Source organism: Delphinapterus leucas, chromosome X (genome assembly GCF_059928025.1).
Source record: "Delphinapterus leucas isolate spDelLeu-1000000601 "Yukka" chromosome X, BTC_Dleu_Yukka2, whole genome shotgun sequence".
NCBI classification, from domain to species: domain Eukaryota; kingdom Metazoa; phylum Chordata; class Mammalia; order Artiodactyla; family Monodontidae; genus Delphinapterus; species Delphinapterus leucas.
In genome coordinates, this window is record NC_143150.1 from 74,874,633 (window position 1) to 74,893,301 (window position 18,669).

Here is an 18,669-nt window from a genome sequence, read left to right on the forward strand (position 1 = left end):
GTGCCAAAAAGTAAGGAAGGGCTAAAAAATATTATAGGAATGTGATGAAAGAACGTGGGAGCCAACATGAAACTGATCCCAGTGGTCAAAATGGGAACATTTGAGCAACAAATTAAATAATGATATTATTGGATTATAACCCATAGAATAAAATAAATATCTATGATTCCAGACTGATATAAGCCAACAAATGCACACACACAATGGAGGAGGAATAGCTATTTCTTACAGTAGAATTTTAATTAACAAATGTAAAAGAAATGAGCAAAATAGAAAATTACTACAGTAATTTGCAGGCAGGAATCATTAACAAATACTAAAATTAGTGGGTGAAAAAATATGGCGAAAATCAGGATGTCTGCATAGCCTCAAATATCTTACCACAAGATATTTATTAATGATAAGGGGAAAATAATATCTTTACGGTGGAAAAGTCTGGCATCACCAGTAATAAGATATAGCAACATCTTGTATCACTAGTATGATGCACTGAGAGGGGTACAGCATCACTTCTTCCTAAAAATGTTTAACCTAAATATAATCATGAGAAGACATCAGAAAAACCCAAGCTGACTGAATCCTACAAAATAACTGACAAAGTTGTATGTACTTTTGCCTTGTAGTTTAACATGTTTACAGGTTTGGGAGATTAGGACATGGACATCTTCAGGGTCATTATTCTGTCTACCACAGTTCACTCTCTGGCCCCAAAAGATTTACATCTATCCCACATGCAAAATACATCCATCCTATTTCAAGTTCCCCAAAAGCCTCAACCGATTATAGCATCAATCCACGTCCAAAATCTCATCTAATTATCATCTGCTCAAAAGTCCCAAATCTCATCATCTAAATCAGCTAAGTTAGGTATGGATGAGACTCTTGCTATAATTCATTGTAGGGTAAAATTCCTTACTACCTATTCACCTGTGAATCTAGAAAACAATCCTTTGGGCTTGCAGCTCCACCTTCTGAATCATCCTTCCTTTTTTGTGAAAAGTAGCATGTGTTTGAAGTTGAATAGTTTTATCAGCCTGTTTCCTGCTTGTAGAATTGTGGGGGTCTGACAGCCTTCTTTTATTTCCTCTTCTCTCTGTTCCTTTTAGGCCAAGCTGGCAGTGTTTATATTGGTATAACATCCTCAAAATTTTGTGGGTCTCCCAGGTATATCACTAAGATTAATTCCATTAGGCAAGAGGATCCTCCACAAGTCATTCCTAAATAATTGCCTTAAACATTCCCTCTCTAATTCTGGCTTCTACTGAGACAGATAAGAGGATCCATGAGTCACATACCTAATCTCTTTAAAGATCCCCCTGTATAACTGAATACTGTGATCTCCTGATCGTTCTGAACCGCTAGCAAAAGGCTGTCCAGCCACACCCTTGGATTTCTCTTCAGAGCATGCCTTCCTGACAGTGAATCTCCTAATTTTAGCAATTTTTGCAATCTGCATAGGCTGAGAATTTCCTAAATTATATAGTTCTAGAAGTCCTAGTTCCTTTTTTCTTAACAGTTCTTTCATCAATTTATCTCTTTCCTCTCACATTTTATTATAAGCACCAAGAAGAAACAACTCAATACCTTTACTACTTTGCTTGGAAATCTCAGCAAAATAACCAAGTTAATTGCTTACAAGTTCTGCTTCCCACCTAACTGTATAACACAATTCAGATACACTTTCTGCCACTATATAACAAGGATCCCCTTTCCTCCAGTTTCTAATAACATGTTCATTATTTCCTTCTGAGTCTTCATCAGCAGCACCTTTAACATCCATATTTCTACCAACAGTCTGTTATAATGATTTAAGTGTTCCCTAAGGCACTATACGTTTTTTCTGCTGTGCTCCTCACTTCCTTCTGAGCCCTCACTAGCGGAATTGTTAACACGCACATTTTTACTAACAGTATGTTCAAAGCAGTCAAGGCTGTATCTATCACGTTCCTCTAAATTCTTCCAGCATCTTCTCACTGCCCATTACAAAGCAACTTCCACAATTGTTTTTAAGTTTAGACTTGCATAATTTTTAAGTATTTCTTACAGCAGCACACTAATTCCAGGCATCACAATTTATATTAATTTCCTATTGTTGTTGTAACAAATTAGTACAAACTCTGTGGCTTAAAACAAATGAATTATCTTAATAGTTCTGGAGGTCAGAAGTATAAAATTTGTTGGCGGTGCTGCATCTCTCTTTCCTAGTCCTTTCCATCTTCTAAAAGCCTCCTGCATTCCTTGGTTTGTGGACCATTCCTCCATATTCAAAGCATATAATTTGCCCCCCTTATTCTTTTTTTTTAACATCTTTATTGGGGTATAATTGCTTTACAATGGTGTGTTAGTTTCTGCTTTATAACAAAGTGAATCAGTTATACATATACATATGTTCCCATATCTCTTCCCCCTTGCGTCTCCCTCCCTCCCACCCTCCCTATCCCACCCCTCCAGGCGGTCACAAAGCACCGGGCCGATGTCCCTGTGCCATGCGGCTGCTTCCCACTAGCTATCTACCTTACGTTTGTTAGTGTATATATACCCATGCCTCTCTCTCGCCCTGTCACAGCTCACCCTTCCCCCTCCCCATATCCTCAACTCCGTTCTCCAGTAGGTCTGTGTCTTTATTCCTGTCTTACCCCTAGGTTCTTCATGACATTTTTTTTCTTAAACTCCATATATATGTGTTAGCATACGGTATTTATCTTTCTCTTTCTGACTTACTTAACTCTGTATGACAGACTCTAGGTCTATCCACCTCATTACAAATAGATCAATTTCGTTTCTTTTTATGGCTGAGTAATATTCCATTGTATATATGTGCCACATCTTCTTTATCCATTCATCTGATGATGGGCGCTTAGGTTGTTTCCATCTCCGGGCTATTGTAAATAGAGCTGCAATGAACATTTTGGTACATGACTCTTTTTGAATTATGGTTTTCTCAGGGTATATGCCCAGTAGTGGAATTGCTGGGTCATATGGTAGTTCTATTTGTAGTTTTCTAAGGAACCTCCATACTGTTCTCCATAGTGGCTGAACCAATTCACATTCCCACCAGCAGTGCAAGAGTGTTCCCTTTTCTCCCTCTCCAGCATTTATTGTTTCTACATTTTTTGATGATGGCCATTCTGACTGGTGTGAGATGATATCTCATTGTAGTTTTGATTTGCATTTCTCTAATGATTAATAATGTTGAGCATTCTTTCATGTGTTTGTTGGCAGTCTGTATATCTTCTTTGGAGAAATGTCTATTTAGGTCTTCTGCCCATTTTTGGATTGGGTTGTTTGTTTTTTGTTATTGAGCTCCAGGAGCTGCTTGTAAATTTTGGAAATTAATCCTTTGTCAGTTGCTTCATTTGCAAATATTTTCTCCCATTCTGAGGGTTGTCTCTTGGTCTTGTTTATGGTTTCTTTGCTGTGCAAAAGCTTTGAAGTTTCATTTGGCCCCATTTCTTTATTTTTATTTCCATTACTCTAGGAGGTGGTTCAGAAAGGATCTTGCTGTGATTTATTTCATAGAGTGTTCTGCCTATGTTTTCCTCTAAGAGTTTGATAGTTTCTGCCCTTACATTTAGGTCTTTAATCCATTTTGAGTTTCTTTTTGTGTATGGTGTTAGGGAGTGATCTAATCTCATACTTTTACATGTATGTGTCCAGTTTTCCCAGCACCACTTATTGAAGAGGCTGTCCTTTATCCACTGTACATTCCTGCCACCTTTATCAAAGATAAGGTGTCCATATGTGTGTGGGTTTATCTCTGGGCTTTCTATCCTGTTCCATTTATCTATCTTTTTGTTTTTGTGCCAGTACCATACTGTCTTGATTACTGTAGCTTTGTAGTATAGTCTGAAATCAGGGAGCCTGATTCCTCCAGCTCCTTTTTTCGTTCTCAAGATTGCTTTAGCTATTCGGGGTCTTTTGTGTTTCCATACAAATTGCGAATTTTTTTGTTCTAGTTCTGTGAAAAATGCCAGTGGTAGTTTGATAGGGATTGCATTGAATCCATAGATTGCTTTGGGTAGTACAGTCATTTTCACCATGTTGATTCTTCCAATCCAAGAACATGGTATATCTCTCCATCTATTTGTATCATCTTTAATTTCTTTCATCAGTGTCTTATAATTTTCTGATTACAGGTCTTTTGTCCCCTTAGGTAGGTTTATTCCTTGATATTATATTCTTTGTGTTGCAATGGTAAATGGGAGTGTTTTCTTGATTTCACTTTCAGATTTTTCATCATTATTGTATAGGAATGCCAGAGATTTCTGTGCATTAATTTTCTATCCTGCTACTTTACCAAATTCATTGATTAGCTCTATTAGGTTTCTGGTCGCATCTTTAGGATTCTTTATGTATACTATCATGTCATCTGCAAACAGTGACAGCTTTACTTCTTCTTTTCCGATTTGGATTCCTTTTATTTCCTTTTCTTCTCTGATTGCTGTGGCTAAAACTTCCAAAACTATGTTGAATCAGAGTGGTGAGAGTGGGCAACCTTGTCTTGTTCCTGATCTTAGTGGAAATGCTTTCAGTTTTTCTCCATTGAGGATGATGTTGGCTGTGGGCTTCTCATATATGGCCTTCATTATGTTGAGGAAAGTTCCCTCTATGCCTACTTTCTGCAGGGTTTTTATCATAAATAGGTGTTGAATTTTGTCAAAAGCTTTCTCTGCATCTATTGAGATGATCATATGGTTTTTCTCCTTCAATTTTTTAATATGGTTTATCACATTGATAGATTTGCATATATTGAAGAATCCTTGCATTCCTGGAATAAACCCCACTTGATCATGGTGTATAATCCTTTTAATGTGCTGTTGGATTCTGTTTGCTAGTATTTTGTTGAGGATTTTTGCATCTATGTTCATCAGGGATATTGGCCTGTAGTTTTCTTTCTTTGTGACATCCTTGTCTGGTTTTGGTATCAAGGTGATGGTGGCCTCGTAAAAGGAATTTGGGAGTTTTCCTCCCTCTGCTATATTTTGGAAGAGTTTGAGAAGATAGGTGTTAGCTCTTCTCTAAATGTTTGATAGAATTTGCCTGTGAAGCCATCTGGTCTTGGGCTTTTGTTTGAAGATTTTTAATCACAGTTTCAATTTCAGTGCTTGTGATTGGTCTGTTCATATTTTCTGTTTCTTCCTGATTCAGTCTTGGCAGGTTGTGCATTTCTAAGAATTTGTCCATTTCTTCCAGATTGTCCATTTTATTGGCATAGAGTTGCTTGTAGTAATCTCTCATGATCTTTTTTATTTTTGCAGTGTCAGTTGTTACTTCTCCTTTTTCATTTCTAATTCTATTGATTTGGGTCTTCTCCCTTTTTTTCTTGATGAGTCTGGCTAATGGTTTATCTATTTTGTTTATCTTCTCAAAGAACCAACTTTTGGTTTTATTTATCTTTGCTATTGTTTCCTTCATTTCTTTTTCATTTATTTCTGATCTGATTTTTATGATTTCTTTCCTTCCGCTACCTTTGGGGTTTTTTTGTTCTTCTTTCTCTAATTGCTTGAGGTGCAGGTTAGGTTGTTTATTCGAGATGTTTCCTGCTTCTTAAGGTGGGCTTGTATTTCTATAAACTTCCCTCTTAGAACTGCTTTTGCTGCATCCCATAGGTTTTGGGTCGTCAGGTCTCCATTGTCATTTGTTTCTAGGTATTTTTTTATTTCCTCTTTGATTTCTTCAGTGATCACTTCATTATTTAGTAGTGTATTGTTTAGCCTCCATGTGTTTGTATTTTTTACAGATTTTTTCCTGTAATTGATATCTAGTCTCATGACGTTGTGTTCGGAAAAGATACTTGATACAATTTCAATTTTCTTAAATTTACCAAGGCTTGATTTGTGACCCAAGATATGATCTATCCTGGAGAATGTTCCATGAGCACTTGAGAAAAATGTGTATTCTGTTGTTTTTTGATGGAGTGTCCTACAATATCAATTTAGTCCATCTTGTTTAATGTATCATTTAAAGCTTGTGTTTCCTCATTTATTTACATTTTGGATGATATGTCCATTGGTGAAAGTGGGGTGTTAAAGTCCCCTACTATGATTGTGTTACTGTCAATTTCCCCTTCTTTGGCTGTTAGTATTTGCCTTATGTATTGAGGTGCTCCTATGTTGGGTGCATAAATATTTACAATTGTTATATCTTCTTCTTGGACCGATCCCTTGATCATTATGTAGTGTCCCTCTTTGTCTCTTCTAATAGTCTTTATTTTAAAGTCTATTTTGTCTGATATGAGAATTGCTACTCCAGCTTTCTTTTGGTTTCCATTTGCATGGAATATCTTTTTCCACCCCCTTACTTTCAGTCTGTATGTGTCTCTAGGTCTGAAGTGGGTCTCTTGTAGACAGCATATATATGGGTCTTGTTTTTGTATCCATTCTGCCATTCTGTGTCTTTTGATGGGAGCATTTAGTCCATTTACATTTAAAGTAATTATCGATATGTATGTTCCTATTCCCGTTTTCTTAATTGTTTTGGGTTCATTATTATAGGTCTTTTCCTTCTCTTGTGTTTCTTGTCTAGAGACGTTCCTTTAGCATTTGTTGTAAAGCTGGTTTGGTGGTGCTGAACTCTCTCAGCTTTTGCTTGTCTGTAAATGTTTTAATTTCTCCATCAAATCTGAATGAGATCCTTGCTGGTTAGAGTAGTCTTGGTTGCAGGTTTTTCTCCTTCATCACTTTCAGTATGTCCTGCCACTCCCTTCTGGCTTGCAGAGTTTCTGCTGAGAGATCAGCTGTTAACCTTATGGGGATTCCCTTCTGCGTTATTTGTTGTTTTTCCCTTGCTGCTTTTAATATGCTTTCTTTGTATTTAATTTTGGACAGTTTGATTAAAATGTGTCTTGGCGTATTTCTCCTTGGATTTATCCTGTATGGGACTCTCTGTACTTCCTGGACTTGATTAACTATTTCCTTTCCCATATTAAGGAAGTTTTCAACTATAATCTCTTCAAATATTTTCCCAGTCCCTTTCTTTTTCTCTTTTTCTTCTGGAACCCCTATAATTCGAATGTTGGTGTGTTTAATGTTGTCCCAGAGGTCTCTGAGACTGTCCTCAGTTCTTTTCATTCTTTTTGCTTTATTCTGCTCTGCAGTAGTTATTTCCAGTATTTTATCTTCCAGGTCACTTATCCTTTCTTCTGCCTCAGTTATTCTGCTATTGATCCCATCTAGAGTATTTTCAATTTTGCTTATTGTGTTGTTCATTATTGCTTGTTTCATCTTTGTTTCTTTTAGGTCCTTGTTAACTGTTTCTTGCAGTTTGTCCATTCTATTTCCAAGAATTTGGGTCATCTTTACTGTCATTATTCTGAATTCTTTTTCAGGTAGACTGCCTATTTCCTCTTCATTTGTTAGGTCTGGTGGGTTATTATCTTGCTCCTTCATCTGCTGTGTGATTTTCTGTCTTCTCATTTTGCTTATCTTACTGTGTTTGGGGTCTCCTTTTTGCAGGCTGCAGGTTCGTAGTTCACGTTGTTTTTGAAGTCTGTCTCCAGTGGCTAAAGTTGGTTCAGTGGGTTGTGTAGGCTTCCTGGTGGAGGGGACTAGTTCCTGTGTTGTGGTGGATGAGGCTGGATCTTGTGTCTCTAGTGGGCAGGTCCACGTCTGGTGGTGTGTTTTGGGGTGTCTGTGGACTTATTATGATTTTAGGCAGCCTGTCTGCTAATGGGTGGGGTTGTGTTCCTGTTTCGCTAGTTGTTTGGCATAGGTCATCAAGCACTGTAGCTTGCTAGTCGTTGAGTGAAGCTGGGTGCTTGTGTTAAGACGGAGGTCTCTGGGAGATTTTCGCCGTTTTATATTATGTGGAGCTGGGAGGTCGCTTGTTGACCAGTGTCCTGAAGTTGGCTGTCCCACCTCAGAGGCAGAGCCCTGACTCCTGGCTGGAGCACCAAGAGCCTTTCATCCACATGGCTCAGAATAAAATGGAGAAAAAGTAGAGAGAATTAGTAGAAGTAGGAAGAAAGAAAGAAAGAAAGGAAGGAAGGAAGGAAGGAAGGACGGAAGGAAGGAAGGAAGGAAAGAAGGAAGGAAGAAAGAAAGAAAAGAAGGAAAGAAGGCAAGAAGGAAAGAAAGGAGGGAGGGAGGCAGGGAGGAAGGAAGGAAGGAAGGAAGGAAGGAATGAGGGAAGGAAGGAAAAAAGACAGAAATAAAGAAGATACAGTGAAATAAAATAAAGTAAAATAAATTTATTGAATTAAAAAATAATTATTTAGAAAAAAAATAAGGGCAGATAGAGTCTTAGGACAAATGGTGGGAGCAAAGCTATACAGACAAAATCTTACACAGAAACATACACATGTACCCTCACAAAAAGAGGTAAAGGGGAAAAAATCATAAATCTTGCTCTCAAAGTCCACCTCCTCAATTTGGGATGATTCGTTGTCTAAAGGAGGGAAGGAAGGAAGGAAAGAAAGAAAGAAAAAAAGAAAGAAAGAAAGGAAGGAAGGAAGGAAGAAAGGAAGAAAGAAAGTAAAGTATAATAGAATTATTAAAATTAAAATTAATTATTAAGAAAAAAAATTTTTTTAAATGGATGGATAGAACCCTAGGAGAAATGGTGGAAGCAAAGCTATACAAACAAGATATCACACAGAAGCATACACATACACATTCACAAAAAGAGGAAAAGGGGAAAAAATCCTAGATCTTGCTCTCAAAGTCCACCTCCTCAATTTGAGATGATTCGTTGTCTATTCATATATTCCACAGATGCAGGGTACATCAAGTTGATTGTGGAGCTTTAATCTGCTGTTTCTGAGGCTGCTGGGAGAGATTTCCCTTTCTCTTCTTTGTTCTCACAGCTCTCAGGGGCTCAGCTTTGTATTTGGCCCTGCCTCTGCATGTAGGTCGCTGGAGGACGTCTGTTTTTTGCTCAGATAGGACGGGGTTAAAGGAGCCATTGATTCGGGGGCTCTGGCGCACGCAGGCCGGGGTAAGGGAGGGGCATGGCGTGCGGGGCGGCCCTGCGGCGGCAGAGGCCGGCGTGACATTGCACCAGCCTGAGGCCCGCCGTGCGTTCTCCCAGGGAAGTTGTCCCTGGATCCCGGGACCCTGGCAGTGGCGGGCTGCACCGGCTCCCCGGAAGAAGGGTGTGGATAGTGACCTGTGCTCGCACACAGGCCCCTTGGCGGCAGCAGCAGCAGCCTTAGCATCTCCCGCCCGTCTCTGGGGTCTGTGCTTTTAGCCGCGGCTCGCGCCCGTCTCTGGGGTCTGTGCTTTTAGCCGCGGCTCGCGCCTGTCCCTGGGGTCCACGCTTTTAGCTGCAGCTCACACCTGTCTCTGGGGGTCACGCTTTTATCCGCGGCTCACGCCCGTCTCTGGAGTTCCTTTTAGCAGCGCTCTTAAACCCCTCTCCTCGCGCACCAGGAAACAAAGAGGGAAGAAAAAGTCTCTTGCCTCTTCGGCAGGTGCAGTCTTTTCCCCGGACTCCCTCCCGGCTAGCCATGGTGCACTAACCCCTTCAGGCTGTGTTCAAGCCGCCAACCCCAGTCCTCTCCCTGCGCTCCAACCTAAGCCTGAGCCTCAGCTCGCAGCCCTGCCTGCCCCGGCGGGTGAGCAGACAAGCCTCTCGGGCTGGGTAGTGCCAGTCGACACCTATCCTCTGTGCGGGAATCTCCCCACTTTGCCCTCCGAACCCCTGTTGCTGTGCTCTCCTCCGCGGCTCCGAAGCTCCCCCCTCCACCTCCCGCAGTCTCCGCCAATGAAGGGGCTTCCTAGTGTGTGGAAACCTTTCCTCCTTCACAGCTCCCTCCCACTGGTGCAGGTGTCGTCCCTATTCTTTTGTCTCTGTTTTTTCTTTTTTATCTTTTGTCCTACCCAGGTACGTGGGGAATTTCTTGCCTTTTGGGAGGTCTGAGGTCTTCTGCCAGCATTCAGTAGGTGTTATGTAGGAGTTGTTCCACGTGTAGATGTATTTCTGGTGCATCTGTGGGGAGGAAGGTGATCTCCGCATCTTACTCTTCCGCCATCTTCCCCTGTGTACTCCCTTATTCTTTTTTTTTATCTTTTTTTTTTACAACTTTATTGGAGTATAATTGCTTTACGATGGTGTGTTAGTTTCTGCTTTATAACAAAGTGAATCAGTTATACATATACATATGTTCCCACATCTCTTCCCTCTTGCATCTCCCTCCCTCCCACCCTCCCTATCCCACCCCTCCAGGCGGTCACAAAGCACCGAGGTTATATCTCTGTGCGATGAGGCTGCTTCCCACTAGCTATCTACCTTACGTTTGGTAGTGTATATATGTCCATGCCTCTCTCTCGCTTTGTTACAGCTTACCCTTCCCCCTCCCCATATCCTCAAGTACATTCTCTAGTAGGTCTGTGTCTTTATTCCTGTCTTACCCCTAGGTTCTTCATGACATTTTTTTTCTTAAATTGCATATATATGTGTTAGCATACGGTATTTGTCTTTCTCTTTCTGACTTACTTCACTCTGAATGACAGACTCTAGGTCTATCCACCTCATTACAAATAGCTCAATTTCGTTTCTTTTTATGGCTGAGCAATATTCCATTGTATATATGTGCCACATCTTCTTTGTCCATTCATCCGGTGATGGGCACTTAGGTTGTGTTCATCTCCAGGCTATTGTAAATAGAGCTGCAATGAACATTTTGTACATGACTCTTTTTGAAGTATGGTTTTCTCAGGGTATATGCCCAGTTGTGGGATTGCTGGGTCATATGGTAGTTCTATTTGTAGTTTTTTAAGGAACCTCCATACTGTTCTCCATAGTGGCTGAACCAATTCACATTCCCACCAGCAGTGCAAGAGTGTTCCCTTTTCCCCAAACCCTCTCCAGCATTTATTGTTTCTAGATTTTTGATGATGGCCATTCTAACTGGTGTGAGATGATATCTCATTGTAGTTTTGATTTGCATTTCTCTAGTGGTTAATGATGTTGAGCATTCTTTCATGTGTTTTTTGGCAATGGGCATATCTTCTTTGGAGAAATGTCTATTTAGGTCTTCTGCCCATTTTTGGATTGGGTTGTTTGTTTTTTGTTACTGAGATGCTTGTAAATTTTGGAGATTAATCCTTTGTCAGTTGCTTCATATGCAAATATTTTCTGCCATTCTTAGGGTTGTCTTTTGGTCTTGTTTATGGTTTCCTTTGCTGTGCAAAAGCTTTTAAGTTTCATTAGGTCCCATTTGTTTATTTTTGTTTTAATTTCCATTTCTCTAGGAGGTGGGTCAGAAAGGATCTTGCTGTGATTTATGTCATAGAGTGTTCTGCCTATGTTTTCCTCTAAGAGTTTGATCGTTTCTGCCCTTACATTTAGGTTTGTTTTTTTTTTTCTGAGCAAGAATCTGTTAACAGCTTTATTTTTTGTGTGTTAAATACCATGGGACAGGGTTGGAAGGATGAAAAACTCAATCAACTGCCTCACAAGGGATAAGAAAAATTCTGCCATGATATTAGCAAAGGTAAAGGAGAAAATTTACACTGTAAGAGACACCATTTCCCCACAGAATACCTCTTGGCATTTCCTGAGTGAGTGGGATTAGCAATCTAAATAAATCATATTTCAAGAGGTGACAGCAACAGATAAAATTTAAGGGGATTATTAAAATAACATTTACGAGACTCTGAACAATTCTTGAACTCTTATTAAAACCACAAAGAAAGAACAATTCTTTATTTATGAATTTCATAAAGGCCTGAATGTGCAATGACACCTGTTAGGGATGGTCTGGTGATGTTCACGCTGTTCGGGAGCCCAAAAGTCTGCTCTTACTGTGTTTCTAACCGTGAAACTGTTGCAGGCGAGGCCTATATGATGCTGTATACACAAAGAATGGTCACTGTGGGCCACACTACCGGTGAGATGGTAGGTTAACAAATCTTTTTCTGGTCAAGAGAAAAAAGAAGAAATAGCACTCTGCATGCTTCACTCTACAAGATGAATTTCCCTAGAAAGAATCCCATGAAAATGGCTGCAATTACAACAAGAAGTGAAGGAAGAGGACTGGTGACATTATCTGAAGCATGCAGCTGAGGTGTATCCAGGTTTATCCGAATGTGCCACCTTTCTCAGCCTTAAGCCTTCATCTCTCAGGTGTCGGTTTTCTTCCAATAGCTTCATCATCTCTCCCTGGAGCCTCTTGCACTCTTCCATGAACTTCCTCGTCTCAGTATCATTGAGGGAAACACTGTGTGGCTTTGACACGGGCCCGTCCTGCTTCGCAGCATTCAGGGGAACGACTTTGCTGGGTTCCATGTCATTCAATTTATCATTTTCATTGGACATTTCAAATACACATCTCAATTTAGAATCCATCAATTCATCGGGTTTTGCCTCTTTCCACACGGCTTCCATATCTGGAATGTTTGGTGGAGCAAAGCTGGTCTGTACCATAAACTTGTGTTTACTCTTCTCATTGGGGTAATAGTCAAAAGGCTGCAGCATTACTTTAAATTTGAGGTCTGTGGGCGGGTCGAGGACCAGGATCTGCTCTTGCTTCACCATGGCCCCACAGATGGATGCCATCAGAGACAGCGCAGAGTGGGAGCGTGCCCGTGGCGGGTCGCTGGCTGCGGGTGGGGGGTGGTGGCGGCGGCAGCTGCAGCGCGGCTCAGACCGATTTGACACAGGGCCAGCGCTCAGCTCACAAACCCGATGCCCGCCGCTCTGTCACCGGCTCGCTGAACCGCCTGCCCATCCGCAGCTCTGGGTCTCACAACTGGCTCAACCCCACACCCACATTTAGGTCTTTAATCCATTTTGAGCTTATTTTTGTGTATGGTGTTAAGGAGTGATTGAATCTCATACTTCTACATGTACCTGTCAAGTTTTCCCAGCACCAGTTATTGAAGAGGCTGGCCTTTCTCCACTGTATATTCCTGCCTCCTTTATCAAAGATAAGGTGACCATATGTGCGTGGATTTATCTCTGGGCTTTCTATCCTGTTCCATTGATCTACATTTCTGTTTTTGTGCCAGTACCATACTGTCTTGATTACTGTAGCTTTGTAGTATAGTCTGAGGTCAGGGAGCCTGATTCCTCCAGCTCCATTTCTCGTTCTCAAGATTGCTTTGGCTATTCGGGGTCTTTTGCATTTCCATACAAATTGTGAAATATTTTGTTCCAGTTCTATGAAAAATGCCAGTGGTAGTTTGATAGGGATTGTATTGAACCTATAGATTGCTTTCGGTAGTAGAGTCATTTTCACAATGTTGATTCTTCCAATCCAGGAACATGGTATATCTCTCCATCTATTTGTATCATTTTTAATTTCTTTCATCAGTGTCTTATAATTTTCTGCATACAGGACTTTTGTCTCCTTAGGTAGGTTTATTCCTAGATATTTTATTCTTTTTGTTGCAATGGTAAATGGGAGTGTTTTCTTGGTTTCATTTTCAAATTTTTCATCATTAGTATATAGGAATGCCAGAGATTTCTGTGCATTAATTTTCTATCCTGCTACTTTACCAAATTCATTAATTAGCTCTATTAGGTTTCTGGTAGCATCTTTAGTATTCTCTATGTATAGTATCATGTCATCTGCAAACAGTGACAGCTTTACTTCTTCTTTTCCAATTTGGATTCCTTTTATTTCCTTTGCTTCTCTGATTGCTGTAGCTAAAACTTCCAAAACTATGTTGAATCAGAGTGGTGAGAGTGGGCAACCTTGTCTTGTTCCTGATCTTAGTGGAAATGCTTTCAGTTTTTCACCATTGAGGACGATGTTGGCTGTGGGTTTTTCATATATGGCCTTTATTATGTTGAGGAAAGTTCCCTCTATGCCTACTTTCTGCAGGGATTTTTATCATAAATGGGTGTTGAATTTTGTCAAAAGCTTTCTCTGCATCTATTCAGATGATCATATGGTTTTTCTCCTTCAATTTGGTAATATGGTGTATCACGTTGATTGATTTGCATATATTGAAGAGTTCTTGCATTCCTGGAATAAACCCCACTTGATCATGTTGTATGATCCTTTTAATATGCTGTTGGACTTTGTTAGCTAGTATTTTCTTGAGAATTTTTGCATCTATGTTCATCAGTGATATGGGCCTGTAGTTTTCTTTCTTTGTGACATCCTTGTCTGGTTTTGGTATCAAGGTGATGGTGCCCTCGTAGAATGAGTTTGGGAGTGTTCCTCCCTCTGCTATATTTTGGAAGAGTTTGAGAAGATAGGTGTTAGCTCTTCTCTAAATGTTTGGTAGAATTCGCCTGTGAAGCCATCTGTTTCTGGGCTTTTGTTTGTTGGAAGATTTTTAATCACAGTTTCAATTTCAGTGCCTGTGATTGGTCTGTTCATATTTTCTATTTCTTCCCAATTCAGTATTGGCAGGTTGTGCATTTCTAAGAATTTGTCCATTTCTTCCAGGTTGTCCATTTTATTGGCATAAAGTTGCTTGTAGTAATCTCTCATAATCTTTTGTATTTCTGCCATGTCAGTTGTCACTTCTCCTTTTTCATTTTTAATCCTATTGATTTGAGTCTTCTCCCTTTTTCCTTGATGAGTTTGGCTAATGGTTTATCAATTTTGTTTATCTTCTCAAAGAACCAGCTTTTAGTTTTATTAATATTTGCTATTATTTCCTTCATTTCTTTTTTATTTATTTCTGATCTGATATTTATGATTTCTTTCCTTCTGCTAACTTTAGAGTTTTTTTGTTCTTCTTTCTCTAATTGATTTAGATGAAAGGTTAGGTTGTTTATTCAAGATGTTTCCTGTTTCTTAAGGTAGGATTGTATTGCTATAAACTTCCCTCTTAGGACTGCTTTTGCTGCATCCCATAGGTTTTGGGTCGTCGTGTCTCCATTGTCATTTGTTTCTAGGTATTTTTTTATTTCCTCTTTGATTTCTTCAGTGATCACTTGGTTATTAAGTAGTGTATTGTTTAGCCTCCATGTGTTTGTATTTTTTACAGATACTTTCCTTTAATTGATATCTAGTCTCATAGCGTTGTGTTCGGAAAAGATACTTGACACAATTTCAATTTTCTTAAATTTACCAAGGCTTGATTTGTGACCCAAGATATGATCTATCCTGGAGAATGTTCCATGAGCACTTGAGAAAAATGTGTATTCTGTTGTTTAAGAATGGAATGCCTATAAATATCAATTACGTCCATCTTGTTTAATGTATCATTTAAAGCTTGTGTTTCCCTATTTATTTTCATTTTGGATGATCTGTCCATTGGGGAAAGTGTGGTGTTAACGTCCCGTACTATGAATGTGTTACTGTCGATTTCCCTTTTTATTGCTGTTAGTATTTGCCTTATGTATTGAGGTGCTACTATTTTGGGTGCATAGATATTTACAATTGTTATATTTTCTTCTTGGATTGATCCCTTGATCATTGTGTAGTGTCCTTCTTTTTATCTTCTAATAGTCTTTATTTTAAAGTCTCTTTTGTCTGATATGAGAATTGCTACTCCAGCTTTCTTTTGGTTTCCTTTTGCATGGAATATCTTTTTCCATCCCCTTACTTTCAGTCTGTATGTGTCTCTAGGTTTGAAATGGGTCTCTTGTCGACAGCATATATATGGGTCTTGTTTTTGTATCCATTCAGCCAATCTGTGTCTTTTGGTGGGAGCATTTAGTCCCTTTACATTTAAGGTAATTATCGATATGTATGTTCCTATTCCCATTTTCTTAATTGTTTTGGGTTCGTTATTGTAGGTCTTTTCCTTCTCTTGTGTTTCTTGCCAAGAGAAGTTCCTTTAGCATTTTTTGTAAAGCTGGTTTGGTGGTGCTGAGCTCTCTCAGCTTTTGCTTGTCTGTAAATGTTTTAATTTCTCCATCAAATCTGAATGAGATCCTTGCTGTGTATGCTAGTCTTGGTTGTAGGTTTTTTTCCTTCATCACTTTAAATATGTCCTGAATGTCCCTTCTGGCTTGCAGTGTTTCTGCTGAAAGATCAGCTGTTAACCTTATTGGGATTCCCTTGTGTGTTATTTGTTGTTTTTCTCTTGCTGCTTTTAATATGTTTTCTTTGTATTTAATTTTTGACAGTTTATTTAGTACGTGTCTTGGCGTATTTCTCCTTAGATTTATCCTGTATGGGACTCTCTGTGCTTCCTGGACTTGATTAACTCTTTCCATCCCGATATTAGGGCAGTTTTCCACTATAATCTCTTCAAATATTTTCTCAGTCCCTTTCTTTTTCTCTTCCGCTTCTGGAACCCCTATAATTTTAATGTTGGTGTTTTTAATGTTGTCCCAGAGGTCTCTGAGACTGTCCTCAGTTCTTTTCATTCTTTTTTCTTTATTCTGCTCTGCAGTAGTTATTTCCACTATTTTATCTTCCAGGTCACTTATCTGTTCTTCTGCCTCAGTTATTCTGCTATTGATCCCATCTAGAGTATTTTTAATTTCACTTATTGTGTTGTTCATCATTGTTTGTTTCATCTGTAGTTCTTCTAGTTTCTTGTTAAATGTTTCTTGCATTTTGTCTATTCTATTTCCAAGATTTTGGATCATCTTTACTATCATTATTCTGAATTCTTTTTCAGGTAGACTGCCCATTTCCTCTTCATTTGTTAGGTCTGGTGGGTTATTATCTTGCTCCTTCATCTGCTGTGTGATTTTCTGTCTTCTCATTTTGCTTATCTTACTGTGTTTGGCGTCTCCTTTTTGCAGGCTGCAGATTCATAGTTCCCGTTGTTTTTGGTGTCTGTCTCCAGTGGCTGTTTGCTTCAGTGGGTTGTGTAGGCTTCCTGGTGGTGGGGACTAGTGCCTGTGTCCTTGTGGATCAGGCTTGATCTTGTCTTTCTGGTGGGCACGTCCACGTCTGGTGGTGTGTTTTGGCGTGTCTGTGGACCTGTGATTTTGGGCAGCCTCTCTGCTAATGGGTGGGGTTGTGTTCCTGTGTTGCTCGTTGTTTGGCATAGGGTGTCCAGCACTGTAGCTTGCTGGTCATTGAATGAACCTGGGTGCTGGTGTTGAGATGGATATCTCTCGGCGATTTTCACCATTTGATATTATGTGGAGCTGGGAGGTCTCTTTTGGACCATCTTCCTGAAGTTGGCTATCCCACCTCAGAGGCACAACACTGACTCCTGGCTGGAGCACCAAGAGCCTTTCATCCACATGGCTAAGAATAAAAGGGAGAAAAGGTAGTAAGAAAGAATTAGTAGAAGAAGAAAGAAAGAAAGAAAGGAGGGTGGGAGGGAGGGAGGGAGGGAGGAAGGAAGGAAGGAAGGAGGGAAGGAAGGAAATAAAGAAAGAAGATAAAGTAAAATAAAATAAAGTAAGACAAATTATAATAAATTTATTAAAATAAAAAATAATTATTAAGAAAATAAATTTTGGGCTTCCCTGGTGGCGCAGTGGTTGAGAGTCTGCCTGCCGATGCAGGGGACGCGGGTTCGTGCCCCGGACCGGGAGGATCCCACATGCCGTGGAGCGGCTGGGCCCGTGAGCCATGGCCGCTGAGCCTGCGCGTCCGGAGCCTGTGCTCTGCAACGGGAGAGGCCACAACAGTGAGAGGTCCGTGTACCACAAAAAATAAAAAAAAATAAAAATAAAAAAAATTTAAAATAAAAAAAAAAAGAAAAGAAATTTTTAAAAAAGCGGGTGGATAGAACCCTAGGTCAAATGGTGGAAGCAAAGCTATACAGACAAAATCTCACACAGAAACATACACATACACACTCACAAAAAGAAGAAAAGGAAAAAATCATAAATCTTGGTCTCAAAGAAAAGGGGAAAAAATCATAAATCTTGGTCTCAAAGTGCACCTCCTCAATTTGGGATGATTCATTGTGTAAAGGAGGGAAGGAAGGAAGGAAGGAAGGCAGAGAGGGAGGGAGGGAGGGAGGAAGGAAGGAAGGAAAGTAAGAAAGGAAGGAAGGAAGGAAGAAAGAAAGGAAGGAAGGAAGAAGATAAAGTAAAGTAAAATAAAGTTAGTAAAATAAAAAAGTAATTATTAAAAAAAAATTTAAAAGAAAACTGATGGATAGAACCCTAGGACAAATGGTAGAAGCAAAGCTATACAGACAAAATCTCACACAGAAGCATACACATACACACTCTCAAAAAGAGGAAAAGGGGAAAAAATCATAAATCTTGCTCTCAAAGTCCACCTCCTCAATTTGGGATGATTCGTTGTCTATTCATGTATTCCACAGATGCAGGGTACATCAAGTTCATTGTGGAGCTTTTATTCGCTGCTTCTGAGGCTGCTGGGAGAAATTTCCCTTTCCCTGTTCTCACAGCTCCCAGGGGCTCAGCTTTGGATTTGGCCCCACCTCTGTGTGTAGGTCGTCGTGGGGCATCTATTCTTCACTCAGACAGGATGGGGTTAAAGGAGCAGCTGCTTCGAGGACTCTGGCTCCCTCAGGCCAGGGGGGAGGGAGGGGCACAGAGTGCAGGGTGAGCCTGCGGCGGCACAGGCCGGCATGACATTGCACCAGCCTGAGGCGCACCGTGCGTTCTCCTGGGGAAGTTGTCCCTGGATCCCGGGACCCTGGCAGTAGCGGACTGCACAGGGTCCCCGGAAGGGGGCTGTGGATAGTGACCTGTGCTCGCACACAGGCTTCTTGGTGGCGGCAGCAGCAGCCTTAGTGTCTCATGCCCGTCTCTGTGGTCCACGCTTTTAGCCGCAGCTCACGCTAGTCTCTGGAGCTCCTTTAAGCAGCGCTCTTAATCCCCTCTCCTCACACACCAGGAAACAAAGAGGGAAGAAAAAGTCCCTTGCCTCTTTGG

General features: G+C 40.3%; 1 protein-coding gene and 1 pseudogene across 1 annotated transcript in view; one reads left to right on the plus strand and one right to left on the minus strand.

Moving 5' to 3' along the window:
• OPHN1 (oligophrenin 1) overlaps positions 1-18,669 on the plus strand; it is a 684,959-nt gene that overhangs the window by 520,400 nt on the left and 145,890 nt on the right. The gene's annotated exons all lie outside the window — the stretch shown is intronic.
• Positions 11,781-12,513, minus strand: LOC111167818 (vesicle-associated membrane protein-associated protein A pseudogene; annotated as a pseudogene).